Here is a 15,020-nt window from a genome sequence, read left to right as displayed (position 1 = left end):
TAACTGGTTCTGTGAGAATAACTGGCCATGCTGAGCTGCGACTCAGAGCCAGGGGCTGGCAGAGTGACCCAACCTCAGCACTGGGATACTCTGGGCACCTCAAGAGGGGATGCATGGTTGCATGGACTTCACTGAAGGTTCTGCTATTTGAGCCTGGTTGGCACTGGAGGTGCTGCTGCTCCACACTAACCACGAAGCACTATAGTCCAGTCCCAGTTTACCACCATAAGAGAAAGCAAAGGAGGCCTCTTTTACCAAACTGCTTCCACTCCCTTTTCAAGAATCATCTGTTCATTGAAGCAGTGCCACACTGATCAATATGTATTGGTTTCGCATTGTGTGTGATCATATCCACTTGCACCCATGGAGCAAGGATTAATTGAGTGATCTTCCACTTGCTGTATTGTGCCACACACGTGACGTACTGCAAAAATAGTCACTAACACTGGTCAGTTTACTAGAAGCGATGAATTTCATCATGCTGACATTAAAATCTCAAAGGAGGTCAAAGTCCACTTTAGTTAATCACAAAAGAATAGTAATTTGAAGCAGTTTTTAATTAATGTTTATGGGGTTTGTCCCCTGCTTTTAAATTGGTTGTAAATTGATGTATAGTCGCTGTCACTGGGCTCTCTCAGTGTCAATGGCACAAATGACACTACTTTTTTTTGCAAGATAACCACCATCACTTCTAGGGTCAGAAAGAACAAAAACAATAGAAGCAAAGAATTTCAATTCACTCAACAAGAGAAATTCTCACTACACTCTCAAAATTTAGCTTATTAAATAGAATGAAGAGCTTTTTTTTATTACTTCATCAGTGAGATATTTGACAAAGAACAGAACAGAGTAGGATAGAATAGAATAGAATAGAATAGAATAGAATAGAATAGAATAGAATAGAATAGAATAGAATAGAATCACTTGAAAGGGAACTACAAAGATCATCAAGTGCAACTGACTGATTAGTTAGAGTATTACTCAAAACACATTATTAAGGAAAACATCCACATGTCTCTTAAATACAGACAGGCATGAGGCCAAAAATTCTTGATGAAAATACCTTCACTCCTAACTCAGAGGGGTATTTTCACAGTACAATCCATTTGCACTGGCAGAAGGTCTGACCCTGCAGTAGATGAACCAAACTCCTGGTTTTTGTTGTTATCCCTGAATCTTCACGTGGGTACTGAAATCTGAAAGACTCAAAAGGATTTGGGCACTACATTTTTACAAAGAGTAATTTAATGGAAGCATCCAATCCATACTGAGTGTTTGCATTTCTTTTTATTTAGACAACAAAAGCCTGCATGTAGTCAGTTTGACTTTTCATTCTGATCTCTTTGAGGATTCTTATGTTAGAATGTGTTGGTTCTCCAGGCTACCAGTGTTTCTTCCTTTGTAATTTGTCTGTTCAGACTTGTGTTATTTGTTTTTAAATTGTGGAAATATTTTGGTTTGTCTAGGGATTTTTAAAGTTCATTTTTGTAACATTTACATGCTAGGCAAAATTGAAGTTGACAAGCATTCTTTTCAGTGTTGTTATTTACCCATTGTACAAAATGGGAATGGGAAGGAAACCTGCTGGAAGGGAAAACTGCATTTCTATTTGAAACAGATTGATTGTTAACACTGAAAACATAGTCTGAGGGTAGTATTCTGTACCAGGAAATAAAGGATTATAATAAAGTATTGCATGCCTCATTTTATCATATCTGCAACTCTAATGCATCATCACAGCAGGAGCTTTCCACAGAATGACTGAACCTGGGGGTCTGAGCAAATTCTGCAGTTAAGACTCATTAATTAGTTTTGCCTTAGGCCTAGGCAGTGCCTAAAGTTGTTCAGTTAGCATGGAATTATGAAAGTTTTCCTCATCTGTTTAGTGAGCAGCAACTTCTATGCTATACATACAAAAGACCACACACAAGGCATGTGAAAGAAAGACATCATCTGAGACAGTGCAGAGAAATGCAGGATGTCCAGGCGTATTTATTAATACATAGAAACATACAAGGTGCAGTCACTTTACTGCTCAAAGCTGTAAGAGGAACCCTCTTTGCCTTCCTAGATACCTTTACAGGATTAATTAAAAAAAAAGTAGGAAAAAAAATCGTAATATTTATTATACTGTTACTAGGCTTGTATTATTTATACCAGCATCTTTGTAACACCCAGAAAAATGTATAAGGTTATTGAGTTAGATATTCTCCCAACAGCCTTTCAGTAGGAGGGATCTACCTGGAAAAACTTTCTGGGATTAAGTACCCTAAAACTTCTGAGTCTCTCGTGTCATCTCTCTACAGCTCTACATCTCTGCTACATGCAGTCATATAGTCAACAATAATTTGGAAAGCTGCACAAGCATAATCACCAGAACTCACTAGTGCTTTTTCCGGAAGGCAAGGCCTGTAGTCTTCATTTAAAAAAAAATATATTAATTAGCTCTGCATTTCCTCAAGGAAGTGCCCTACCTGCAGTTGGAGAGTAAATGCACAGAACTAAATGAATCTCATGCTTGAAAGCCCTTGCTGAACCAGAATTAGAAGGAAACTTTCTGAGCCTTACCTCTTTGCCTTTTCACAGCTCCACCCTTACTTTGTTTTTGCCACCAGAGGCAAACACAAAGTCTCAGGCAGATGTGTATGTGATAGTAGTTTTGTTGCATATTACTTCCATAAAAAATTTCAATTTTTGTACCAGAGTGTGCAAGAGACTAGTGCCTTCAGACTATAACTGCAGAAGGGGCAGCTTTGCTCCATCAGATGTGGCGCTGGTGTGTGGAATTGTGAAGTTCCAGGAGAGAAGGCAACAAGCCACGAGTTCTCACAATGTGCAATCAAACTGAGATGCAAAGATATGCTCAGATAGATTCATTTTCACATCCTTGTCTATTGTGCTTACCCTCACATTTAGTATTTATGGAAGAGAGATTATTTTCTTTATTCAAAAATCTCATTTTAAAGTCAGATTCTGAAATTTTCTGGACATGGAAATGGACAGGGGCTGAAACCTGTGTTGTGATTCTGATGTATGTGCAAGGTCATCTGCTGGTGGCTGGAAATCCAGTCTGCTTAATGAATTTACTGGGCTTTGGCTTACATCCCAACAGATACTCTTGACTCCATTTCATGCTTTATTATTACATAGTATTGTTACGAACATTGCAAACATTCATGATGTATCTCCCTGTCATAGTCAGTCTGAGAAAAAAATCAGCACACTTCCCCAAATATAGAAATGCTCAGTGTTACTTCATGCACTGAATATTTGAACAGACTCATATTTTGGCTCAGGTCCCTGGAGCACACATCCCTTGCTGAGGAACATGCATTTGGAAAAGAGAATCTGTGATAAGGGGACAAGTCCAGGACAACTTTGCCAAAGGCACTGCTGCCCCACAGCTGGCAGCTGCACTTCTGCTGGGCACATTTTTTCTCCCAGGTGGTATTCTCCTTAGATATTCTGAAGAATAGCAGCAGAAAAGTCTATTAACTGCATCCTTGAGAATGCAGTCACATAAATGTGATATCCGGCATTAAACAGACACATTTTCAGTCATGTGGATTCCAAAACAGTTAACAAACAAGGCAGCCTGATGGATGCAGGCAGAAAGGAACCAGAAATTTTAGTTCAGAGGGCCCAAATACTGTGAAATGCTTACCCTTCAAAACTAAATCAATAACAAAATCCCTTCAGAATGCAGAAATTATTTCACTAATATACAGTGATAATAATTCATGTCTCACAACATTTCCTGACTTTTGCATTGCTATTTACTCTCCCCCTGAGTATAGCATTATTTTTACCACAACAATCTGTGAATAATACACAGATAATAAATAGACTCTGACATACATGTATAGAGTAGTTATGAAATGGACATCAATATCTGCTGCCAACTCTATTTAATTTTCAGAGTTTTTGAGATTTATTTAACTCATCTGTTCCTAGAGCCCAGACAATTAAATGCTGTTGGAATGAACGTGAGATAAAAATAGAAAATGAAAACCTGAGTTTCACTGCAAATAAAATGTGCCAGTATATTATATGTTTTCATTAACACACACAAAAATACAGTGTGTCTTTCTCTCCCAAGGGCAACAGTAAGTTATGCCTCAACAAGCAGCATGGATTTATGTCCCTAAATGATCCTCTCTTCAATAAACATCCATATACTTGCCATGAAACTTGAGAAATCATATGTACTTCAATTAATTCCAAGATAGTGAATTAATTTTTGAGAAAAAAAATGTATTAGATAATTATATTCATTAAATGATAATTCAAAAAACATTAGGGCAAGCCAAAATAACCCCAACACGTGGTAATATTTTTTTTCTGCAGTGTTAGAATAAGAAATTTTAACACAAACCTATGATTTTGCTTCTTTGAATTGATCCTATACCCAAAATAATTACATTTATCATTCTTTCAGGCAGAAATTGTCACTTACTCTGTTGGGGTTTTTTTACTGTTTTTAGCCCAGCGTGATTCTGGTCTTCAATGGAAATTTTTGGAAAGCATATAAGCCTGAGATATTCTAGAGGGTACATAGGAGTTAGGGATTTAAATCCTACTAATTACAGGAAATTGGATGCTGGCTCCCACAGACCTCTTGTGATATTCCATGCTAAATGGTTATGCTGCTTAAGACAATCTTTTCTTTTGAGTTTTTAAGAAAAATTTATTAAATAAAAAATTAGAACTCTGCAGTGATGTCCATAGATTTTATTTTGAAATTCTGACTTATGACATCATGCATTATACAAGACAAATACCTACATGAAATTTTAGTCCTATAGAAGATATACTGACTCAGTCTATTAATCTTGCTATGGATGCTCATGAGAAAATACATGTATGTTTTCATAATAGTTAAAAGAAGAATACCAACTCCTATCTGCTGAACTTGATGGCAAAGGTGCCAGTAATTTTAATGGGAGCAGCAGTGGAGTCATATCAGTGGATGAAAAATCTTTAAGTGCAGTACTAAACATACTCCCTATGTAAGAAGGTACTTACCTTTAGAGTTCCAAGAATTTCTCCCTGCCTCTTTGCCAAAATGAGAGTTTAGGCATTAACTAATAGTAACAGAACGGGGCTTATAGCTTTGAATACTGAAGTATCTATACCACTTATAGCCAGAACTAAATAAAATGCAGATAGGAGGATGGTTTCACTGCAAGAGCTTTAAACAGAGAAAGTTAAATACTAATATTTGAAGTTGATTCAAATACCATTAGAAACATATCAAGAAAAAAGCAATTTCTGCAGCAAGTGCCCAGTTACTGAGCTGCCATAACTTAACTCCTACAGTACTGGAGGTAGCAATAAAGATGAAGTATTAAAATTTGTTCTTCTACAACAATGTGTTTTAATTCTTAAAAAGGTAGTAAGTTTTTTGTTGTTGTTGTTGTTTTTTAAAGTAGTGTATTCTACAAATAGATGGAATGCATCCCTACTAGGATTTATGCTGTTCCAATTTCTATTACCTAGCTTTTCTACTAAGAGATGACCTCTGAAGCACTGAAATGGATAAATAATTTGTTATTTGTAAATGGTGAAATGTGTCTTTAAAAGCTATTTTGTCTTGCCTTTAAAATGCTTGCAGAAATTTCTGAATTACTGTTGATAGTATATGTTGTGTTCAAACAAAACTCACTGTTAGGCCCAACTATCAACACCAGTCTGCTTTAGCTTTTAAATAGTGTGAAAAAAGAGAGTAGGAGAAGAAAGGCAGCAGAAGTGCTAATGCAATTGTTTGATGTGTGTACAAGAGAGGCAAAGAGGGGGAGGCAGACATTCTGCTACTCAGGCTGCTGACAGAAAACCATTGTGCTTTATGCTTCCCACTGGCATGTGCCCTTTTCAGTGGAAAATAATTATAGCTGTATATTAAAATCTTAATGTTGATTTTATTGGTCTAATATTGCCTTTGTGGTTTTTGTTGTTGTTGTTGTTTATTTGTTTGTTTTTTATGTCCCTCAGTAAAGGCAGAAAGGAGAACTGTGAATGAGCCCACGCCTGCACAATTCTGCATGGCACTTTGCCAATGAAGAGTGACTGACCGCTTCAAAATGTTTTCCCTTTAATTAGCGTGAAAAACAAATAGCAACCCAATTATCTGAAAGAACCATGTGGGTTCTCTACACAGTGAGAGAAAAAATGCCACAGACATCCTCCAGTGCAGGAATATCTGGGCCGCTCCATCGGAAGATTGTTTGGCTATAAAGCCCCGAGTTTCATGACTGGTCTGCTAGCGGGTTGCTATGTTAGGGTTCAAACCCTTAATGTTTTTGTTCAAACATCTCCTCAATTTTATTTATTAAACAGACCTCTGGAGACTGACTGATAACCTCGAGATGCCAAGACAGCACCAGAAACCCCAAGGAAGACTTTGAGTAAAACCCAGTGAAATAATGAGGACTGCAGGACTAGCTAACAGGTGGGACATATCCTCAGCACAGCACTAATAATAGAAATAATGTCAGTTTTTACAGCAGCCTGCTTGGATCTAAGAGCCTCTACCTACCAAAAATCAATGACAGAATTACCTTTAACTTCAATGTTAGGTTCAGTGCGGTCTGTTTTATTCCTTGGACTTGATCCAGGCTCACGGAATTATTCCACTAATAGTAAACTATGTGCAGAAGTTTGGCTGAGAGCTGAAGCTAGTTTTTAGAACAATCGTTTTTATTCCAATAAACTGCTTAAAAATGCTATTTCTAGATATAGTATATAAACTAGCCACTAGATTTATGATTTAAAGTCCTTAATTTGAAGGCACTCTGAACTATTTTACTTCTACAAGACAAAGATGAGAAATATTATTTTCCTTTGCAACAGAAAGCCCATCACATCAATAGAATTTTATGTGAGCGTGCCTCTAGAAATTAAGAGTTTTGCATTAATTATGTGTATCTTACAATATTGTAGGAATATGCTCTGAACTACAGAAAATTTCTAGGAATGCAGGTGCATTTATTCAGCTCTTAAAGGAAATGCAATGTTCAGAATTTGATGGGAAGTTCATTTGTGCCCATTGTTGCAGTATTTATGGAGGAAAGCTTCCTGACAGTGATCAGAGTGAGATTTTCTTCAGGAAATAACAGACAAAACATCTCCAGAGTCTCCTTGCTGTGGCACCAAGGGCCAGATTTGCAGAGATAGGAGGGAACCTTACAGCTTCATTCAGGACTGTTGGTACTCCCTCAGAGTTAGGGTGGCTGCTATTGAGTTCTGTAAATACTGTTTTAGCAATGGTATGCGTTTAACTGCATAAATAGTGATGCTGAAAAAAAAGACAGAAGTTGTTATAAGCCATGGCACGTGCACCAACAGCTCATGGCTCTGTGACTGCACTGGGCCAGGAGATCAGAAGCACAGGAAGGTGAAAACTGCATTCTTTGCTTCCCAGGCTATAATGCATAAACAACAGTATTAGATGGCTCTTGTGTATGTCCACAAGCTCAAGGATCAATCTATGGGGCCAACATACAGGTATTTCTTTCTGGAAGTGGTAAACACCTCCAGAAGAAACCTAGGGAGACTCCAGGTCACCAGAGAACTTACCAGTCCGGTTGGCAGGTCCCTTTGAGGAGTAAATCACATAGATGAGCACTTTTGAGAAACAGGCTGAGCAGGAACATGAACCCAGGACACTTGCATGAAGCTTCTTAATCATAAGCTGTTGGAAATCTGGCAACATCATGTTGTTCCCTCCACCCAGTCCCCACAGGACTGAAATTATATAGGTTGGAACGGACTTTAGGAGGTCATCTGCTCCAGCCCCTACCCAAAACAGCTTCAGAGGTGTATCCAACTGCCATCAGAGTTCAAAGTAAGCCCCAGGCAAAGGGGTTTGTTTTTCTTTAGATTCCAAGTGAAGAGGCATTAATGGGCAGGTAAACTCCAGCTCTTTCTTCTAACTTGTACTTCTCAGATGGTCCATTAAATAGAGCTTCTCTCATTTCAGAGAATCACTTTCTCACATTTTTCTTCACTTCTATGGACAGGGAATCTAGAAGCCTAATTTAGTCCTGAATGCTAAATACACACAGAGTATGGAGAAGACTTGAGAAGATGGCCCTGGTGTGCTGAGCAGCCTTGCTCCTTCATAAGCACTGCAGCACTCAAGCATCTCTACCACAACAGCCGTTTGTCTGCTGACCCTATCAGATGCCTATCAGCCCCTGTAAGAAACACCAGGCATAGGAGAAATCAGAGTCAATGGGTTTCTCATCAGAGCTCTACAACTGCTTTTACCTCTGATTCACTTCTGCAAACAGTAGAGATACCCTTATTTCAGCTACTTAAATATCTGTTTATAACAGTGATCTGTTTAGGCTTTTAAGTATAGACTAAAACCTCAGCTAATTTTCGGTTTGGAAATGGATTCTAAATCCCATTGGTACATGAACTGTAATTTGAATAAAGAAAATAAAAGGCTGAATAAGGATGAAGATGATTGTTGTAGAAATCTGTAATTTCAGTAGAAGAAAAAAAGTTTGAATACCAGTCCCCCTAACGCAAGGTAGAGTCTGCGATGTGGTAGAGCTGTGGGGAAAAAGGCTCTAGACTAACCAACCTCTTTGCAAGGTGATGAATTCTAAGGAAGTCATGGGAAAATGAGTAAAAAAAAAACCCCTTAAAACATTAAAATAGTAGCTATGCAGTTAATGAACTACAATGGGTTAGGAACAAGGGAGAGAACATTTCTAACTTTCACATAAATAAACTTTAATTTACGGAGACTAAGCAACATTGAAATGGTCAGTGATAATGGGACAGTGACTCAACTGTAGTGCTCAGCACAGCATAAGCTCTAAGCTGAATCAAACTGTATTTTATGGCATGTCCACAGATGAGTCAGTTGATTGCCTTGTTTCACAATTATTTCATTTGATTGCCTGAAAATTTGAGATGATTCGCTACGTCGTGCAACAATTGAAAAAATACGTATAATTTGGTGTGCCAGAGTGTTACAAAGTAATTAGTAAGGAAAGCTGATCTGGAACCTAAAAGACAGCTTTCCCCAAAACGTACAATGAGGGACAGTGAGGTTTTGGTGTGGCAGTTGTGAATGCAGCAGTCAATAAGCTTCTCTGTGCTCTGCTGACACACAGTTGAAGGAATCTGTGTCGGTCCTGTGCCAGAAATAAGCATACTTTGATCTCTTCAGTGAGCAGACTGTGTGAACCACAACAGAACCAGATATTCTAGTCCATCCACCTCCCGGGAAACACAACACCATAATTCTGAACCTCTCTCCTCTTGACCCTGCAGGAGGGGCTGGGCCAGGTACAGTGGGTGCTCAGGTGGGGAGAAGATGTTGTCCTGGCCAGCCCCAAAGGGCTGCTTAGCCCTGCTGGTGCTTTTCCATCTCGATAGATAAGGGCCTGAGCACAGCTTCTCACTGTCCTGTTTATTCCCTTTCCCTGGCCTGCTGCTGCTCTCCCTTTGCACAGGATGAATCCAGCACCTGAGGTGTACCCCAAAAAAAGCCACCTCCAAAATTTCACAAGGGCCATTTGCAATGTTTTCAGTCTGTTTGCATCTGAACAAAGCAGAGTAAAAGGGAAGTGACCCCGTATCAAGAAAGAAAGGCACAAGACAAGGATGCCCTTCAGGAAGCTCTGGGAATGAGCCCAAGGAAAAACTCTCACTCCAGTGTTCTTCGTTTTTTGTTTGGTTGTGGGTTTTTTGTTTTTTTTTTTTGTTGTTGTTGTTGTTCTTTTTGTGTTGTTGTTGTTGTTGTTGTTGTTATTATCAAGCCCCAAGGAGGGGGCTTTAAGGTACAGGTAAAATACAGGTAAGTTTACCTTTCAAATGGGGTAAAACTTGCACAGGACCCTTCCAGAATATCTCTCCGTTCCTTCTTAAGTGATACATGACACATATACATGAATTCCTTTTTTGGAAGTAATACTCTTTGCTGAACATCATGTTTTGTTTTTCGTTTGTTTTTTAGGAAAAAGTAAACATTTCTGGAAAAAACTACATCAGCCCATCAAACTAATGCAAAACCATGTTTTTAATATCATCTAATAATAACATTGCACATGTTACAGTCAGTGTTACAGCTGGAAAGATTATTGTGGTGAAAATGAGAAAAGAAACAAACGGGGAAGGAATGTTTACCTATATCCAAAGATCTAGAAAGACTCCGCAGATGCTACCTCGTGGCAGTCAGCCCTTAGGGTTTTAGGTCTTGCCTTCACCTGTGCTGACTCAGTCCTTTCCCCAGGTGATCAATCAGTGATTCAGGCTGTGACTCAACAGTTCCCATACAGTACATCTAAGATGTATTTTTCTGCCTGCTAACCATAATACAGAGACAAGCAAAATTGTGTTCTACAATGTGAACCAAAAATATCACTTAAACCAGCATTTCCTAGGAGAAGATAGCCTATGTATTTAATTACCCTTCACCATTATACATTCAATCAAATTTTCTCTCATTGTTGACAAGGCCAACTTTGCACCTTCCTGTTGTTTTGTCATACAAAAACGGGATGTCATTCCTCTAGCGAAAATAATTGTCAACAATAAAGGGGTGATTTCTTTGACATTTGCTAGGATATTGCTGAAAAATCTGTTTAGTATGGATCACTTCACCTCACTGACTAGGAGAACTGACTGGAAACTAAGCTCTAAAACCCGAGAACTGCCATTGTGTCTGATATGAAAATGCAATATCCATATTCTTCTTAGCTTAGAGGAAGACATACTCCCTGCTAGGCAAAATACACATGTATGCAACTCTGCTCTCTCTGCCTCACATTTGTGCTGCAATCTAACAAACAGCTGTTCATAGATACTTAACATCTAATCGGATTCAACAGAAACACAAGAAGGTGTATTCGTAAATAAAAACAACAGGGAAAACAAAAAATGAAAATTAGTTCTAAGATCAAGATGAACATGTCTGCAACTCTGGCATCACTTTTACACTGGTCCAGAATGACAATCTTGAACCTCTCATGGCAGCTGCGTATCCATAAAATAGGGAGCAGTGTTGCTTGAAAGACTCTGGAATATAGCCCACATCTCAATGGTGATGGGTTTTATGGGATGTTTTAGGTGCAGAGGGAGAAGGATCCTGTCAGATTCCTTGATCTGATTCTCATTTTCTGGCATTGCTCATAATGCATTTCCAAGTAAGACAGCTTTTTAAGAACATTAAGATTTCTAAATTTCATGAGAAGAATGTTACACAGTAGACTAGGAAGAAAACAGTACTTTGTCAGTGGTTATCTGACAACGTATGGCATTTTACAGAGATTGTCTACAGAGCAAAACATTTGCAATGTCATCAAAATTACTTGCTGAGGCTTTATTTGACATGCAAATTAAGAAGCATGAAGAAATTAAGAAGAAAGATACTACAATTTTTTTTGAAGGGTACTCAGGCAGATGCAAGAAGAATGTAGGAATGATGTTTCATCTTTTCCTTTTTTCTAAATTACCAGAGTGATTAAATTGTACATGCTGTTCCTCAGTCTACACAGAAACAACTGTTTTATCTCAGTGCCTCCAGTACCACTCAAGCCAGGCTGAGTCAGCCAGTGCTTAGGAGAAGCAAGCAAAATGATACTTCTCAGTTTTCCCTGTGGTTTGGAGTTGTCAGAATCAAAAAGTTTCCAAGTTTGCATATCTTCTACCCTTAACAACATCCCAATCCACTGCAGCTTCCCTCATGCTTACCTCGAAGGAGCTGGAAGAACTAGTGGAGGGCAGCCGTAAACATCCTGCAGATGTTGAAAAGTTTATCATGCTGAGGAGACCTTACCTGTTGTCTCTGTGCAATATCAGATTCCAGCTCCGGAGGGAAATGGACAGGAGGAGAACTGAAGGATGAGAAGGGATCTGGGGACACACAGTACCATGGGATTGAAGGCCACCGGTCCAAAGCCTTCTGTGCCTTATTCTGTGGGCATCGTGGAGAGCTACTGGACACTGAGGCTGGTTGTTGGGATGCTGGTGTTGGTCACTCTTTGGACTCCTTGCTGAAGCCTCAAAATGACATACACTTCCCATACTAACACTCCCTGACATAAAGAACTTGCTCATTTCCAATTTCACTACAGTCGCAGCCAGAAGAGTTCTCTGACTTCAATGAGAAATTGTGACCTAATCCCACAGAGACAGAATTCACCGAGGCAGTCCCCCATTCAGCAGCATGCAGCTGATACACTAGGATCTCCTTCTGGGTTGTGCTGTGCATATGGGAACCGCATCGCTTCTGCCTTCCTGGCATGGTTTCCAAACACAGGAAGATACAAAAACATAGCCCTGGTATCCCATTCTATTCCTGGGCAAAGCAGGAGTTGCTAATATGCTCTGACTTAGAAATTCTGAAGCCACACACTTAACCTTGCCTTGTCTCCCACCTTCTTTTGCAATTTGCTTCTGCTTCAGTGCTGGTCTCTGCCCTTAAAAAATTAACTCAGCAAAGTCTGAGTACTTGCCGTATCTCCTTTAGCACTTGAAGTCTCACCTTTTCCAGCAAAGTTTATTGCTCAAATACCTTAAAACATCTTAGATAGCAAAGGCTGACTCTGTGCATTGCTTTCTCCGTGTTATGTTAAAATGACTCTTAAAGATTCTGGCTCACAAAAGAACGGCTTTTAGCATCGTATGAACAGGGCTGGGCCATGTGCCAGGTGTTTCCTTTTAAGCTGTGCATATGTTAAACAGTCAAGTGTTGCATACATCTCTGTAGATAACTGACAAAAAAGCCTTACCATTATTCCTTTTAAGTCATTTATTTTGCTGAAAGCTCAGGTATTAATATTTTTTTTAGAGAAGTACACTTCTGTATGCATTTACTGTGAATGTCTGCAGTATGCAGAAAGCTAATGCAAGGTAATAATTAAAACTAATTGTGGAATTCAATTACAGTGAAATAGAAAAAACATCAGTAGTAATGTGTGCACTGAAACGCACTATCAGTTGTGCGCTTTTAAGCATTCACAAAGAGCATCAGTTATTTCTTATTGCATATGAGTTTACCATTTAAGCACTTCACATTATGTATGAATTCATAGTACACTTATTTAAGAGTGCAGCAATAAATATTACTGGATAATTGTACAGCACAAATGCTAATACAGCTGGAGTCATGTAACTAGGGAAAAAATCATAATGATTAGTACTGTTTCAGGGCCATATCACATTAATTCAGAAGGGAGACAAATTTTTACACCTTATTTATGTTTTAGTTATAGATATCACAAAGCAAACGGATGCTTATCAGTGGAATTCACCCAGCTCAGTACTCAGCTTTTCATAAGGCCCACAGCTTGCCTTCATTCCTGAACTACCCCAGCATAAATCAGATGACCCTTGATAGGGCATTTTTCTATTTCATCTTTTTATTGAAACAGAACATCAAGTGACAAAGATTGCCAAGTCAATACTAGAATGTACATAAATGATAGCAAGAGCAGTCTTGGAAAATGTTGACAACCTCTTCTATTGTTATTTCAAGCCTGTGAGGAGATAAATCTGCGTTTCACTTAACCTGCTTATGCTCCATTTTATATTTAGAAATTGAACCAATGGGTGTAGATTGCTGTGGGGTGATTTGTGGTATCGAGCACAAGAAAAGTCTGGGAACTCAGGACTTGACATGTAGCTGTTCCACTGGAAATGGCAGCAAGCTTTGTGCATTCAAGTTTCTCTTTCCTGGCTCACTGCTTAAAATTGAATAGAGGTACTGCCCCATCTTGACATAACTATCTCTGCTAATTAAGAAAAAGACAATTTTTCATTGATCAAAATTAACTCCTGGTATGTGTTCACTTACTGGTACATTAGATGAATGACATGTTTAACATATACTTTTCCCTGCATTGTTTTTCTTTTCTGCGGATAACAACACAACTATATGAAAACTTGGAAATAGAATCATAGAATGCCCTAGGTTTCAAGGGACCTCATTTTATGACAATCTTGAGTAGCAATAAAAAGTAGAATTGTTGTGATTTTACTCTTCTTGATCTGTTCTTTGTTTAGAACACAACTTAAGTTAGTCAAGGATCAAGTTCTCACATTACTAATTTAGGCTGTCCAACATGTTGAGGTATTGGAATATCCCACCGTACAGATCAAATGAGTTGAATTTGTGGTACCAAAGGCTAAGATTTAATCTGAAACTTTTGCCAGGAATTTGAAAATAAGAAATTTAGTCTAGGGCTACGTTTTCTTTTTCCTAAGGAGATTTTTCTATTATCAAATACCTAATAGTTCCACTCGTACCTACCATTTACAGAAATCTGTGCCTGTTACAGAATCACAGAATCACAGAATTGTAGGGGTTGGAAGGGACCTCTAGAGATCATCGAGACCAACCCCCCTGCCAAAGCAGGTTCCCTACACCAGGTCACACAGGTAGGCATCCAGGTGAGACTTGAATATTTCCAGAGAAGGAGACTCCACACCCCCCCTGGGCAGCCTGTTCCAGTGCTCTGTCTGTTAACGGGCCTATAATCGATAAATCCTGATATGGCCACTGTGCTTCTGCTGTGAGAAAGCTGCAGAGCAATCTGGCAGGGACAACAAAGGCAAAGAGTGGCAGTGTCAAAATAAAGCACTGCTCCACGAGAGCAAGCTCAGTGCTAGCATTGTGAGCTGCAGGCCAGGATCACCACGGTGAGCCCAGGAGCCCAGTATCTCAAAGAGAAGCATTTTCCTGATCAACACCAATTGCTCCCAGATTTCCCAGAGCAAAACAACTCCCAGCACTCTCCAAGGAGGAAGAAAAATATTTAAAAATTGCATCCATATCACCACACCAGGCTTCCCCAGGGCTCTCCCACAGACTGAACTGGGAGGCTATACAACATTGCTGCCTCAAGCTTGACCCCAAGCACAGCCTGAGGCCGTATTACAGATCTCCTACAAAAGGAGGCAGCTTAAAACAGTCACAGACAGATGTCTGCAGCCAGACTGTCAGCATTCAGGAGCCTGCAGGCAGGCTGTGAGGGGTCCTGTTCCTCCAGGGCAGCAGGGGG

The sequence above is a fragment of the Meleagris gallopavo genome, chromosome 4 (genome assembly GCF_905368555.1).
Source record: "Meleagris gallopavo chromosome 4, MGAL_WU_HG_1.1, whole genome shotgun sequence".
NCBI lineage: Eukaryota > Metazoa > Chordata > Aves > Galliformes > Phasianidae > Meleagris > Meleagris gallopavo.
Note: the sequence above shows the minus strand (reverse complement) of the source record.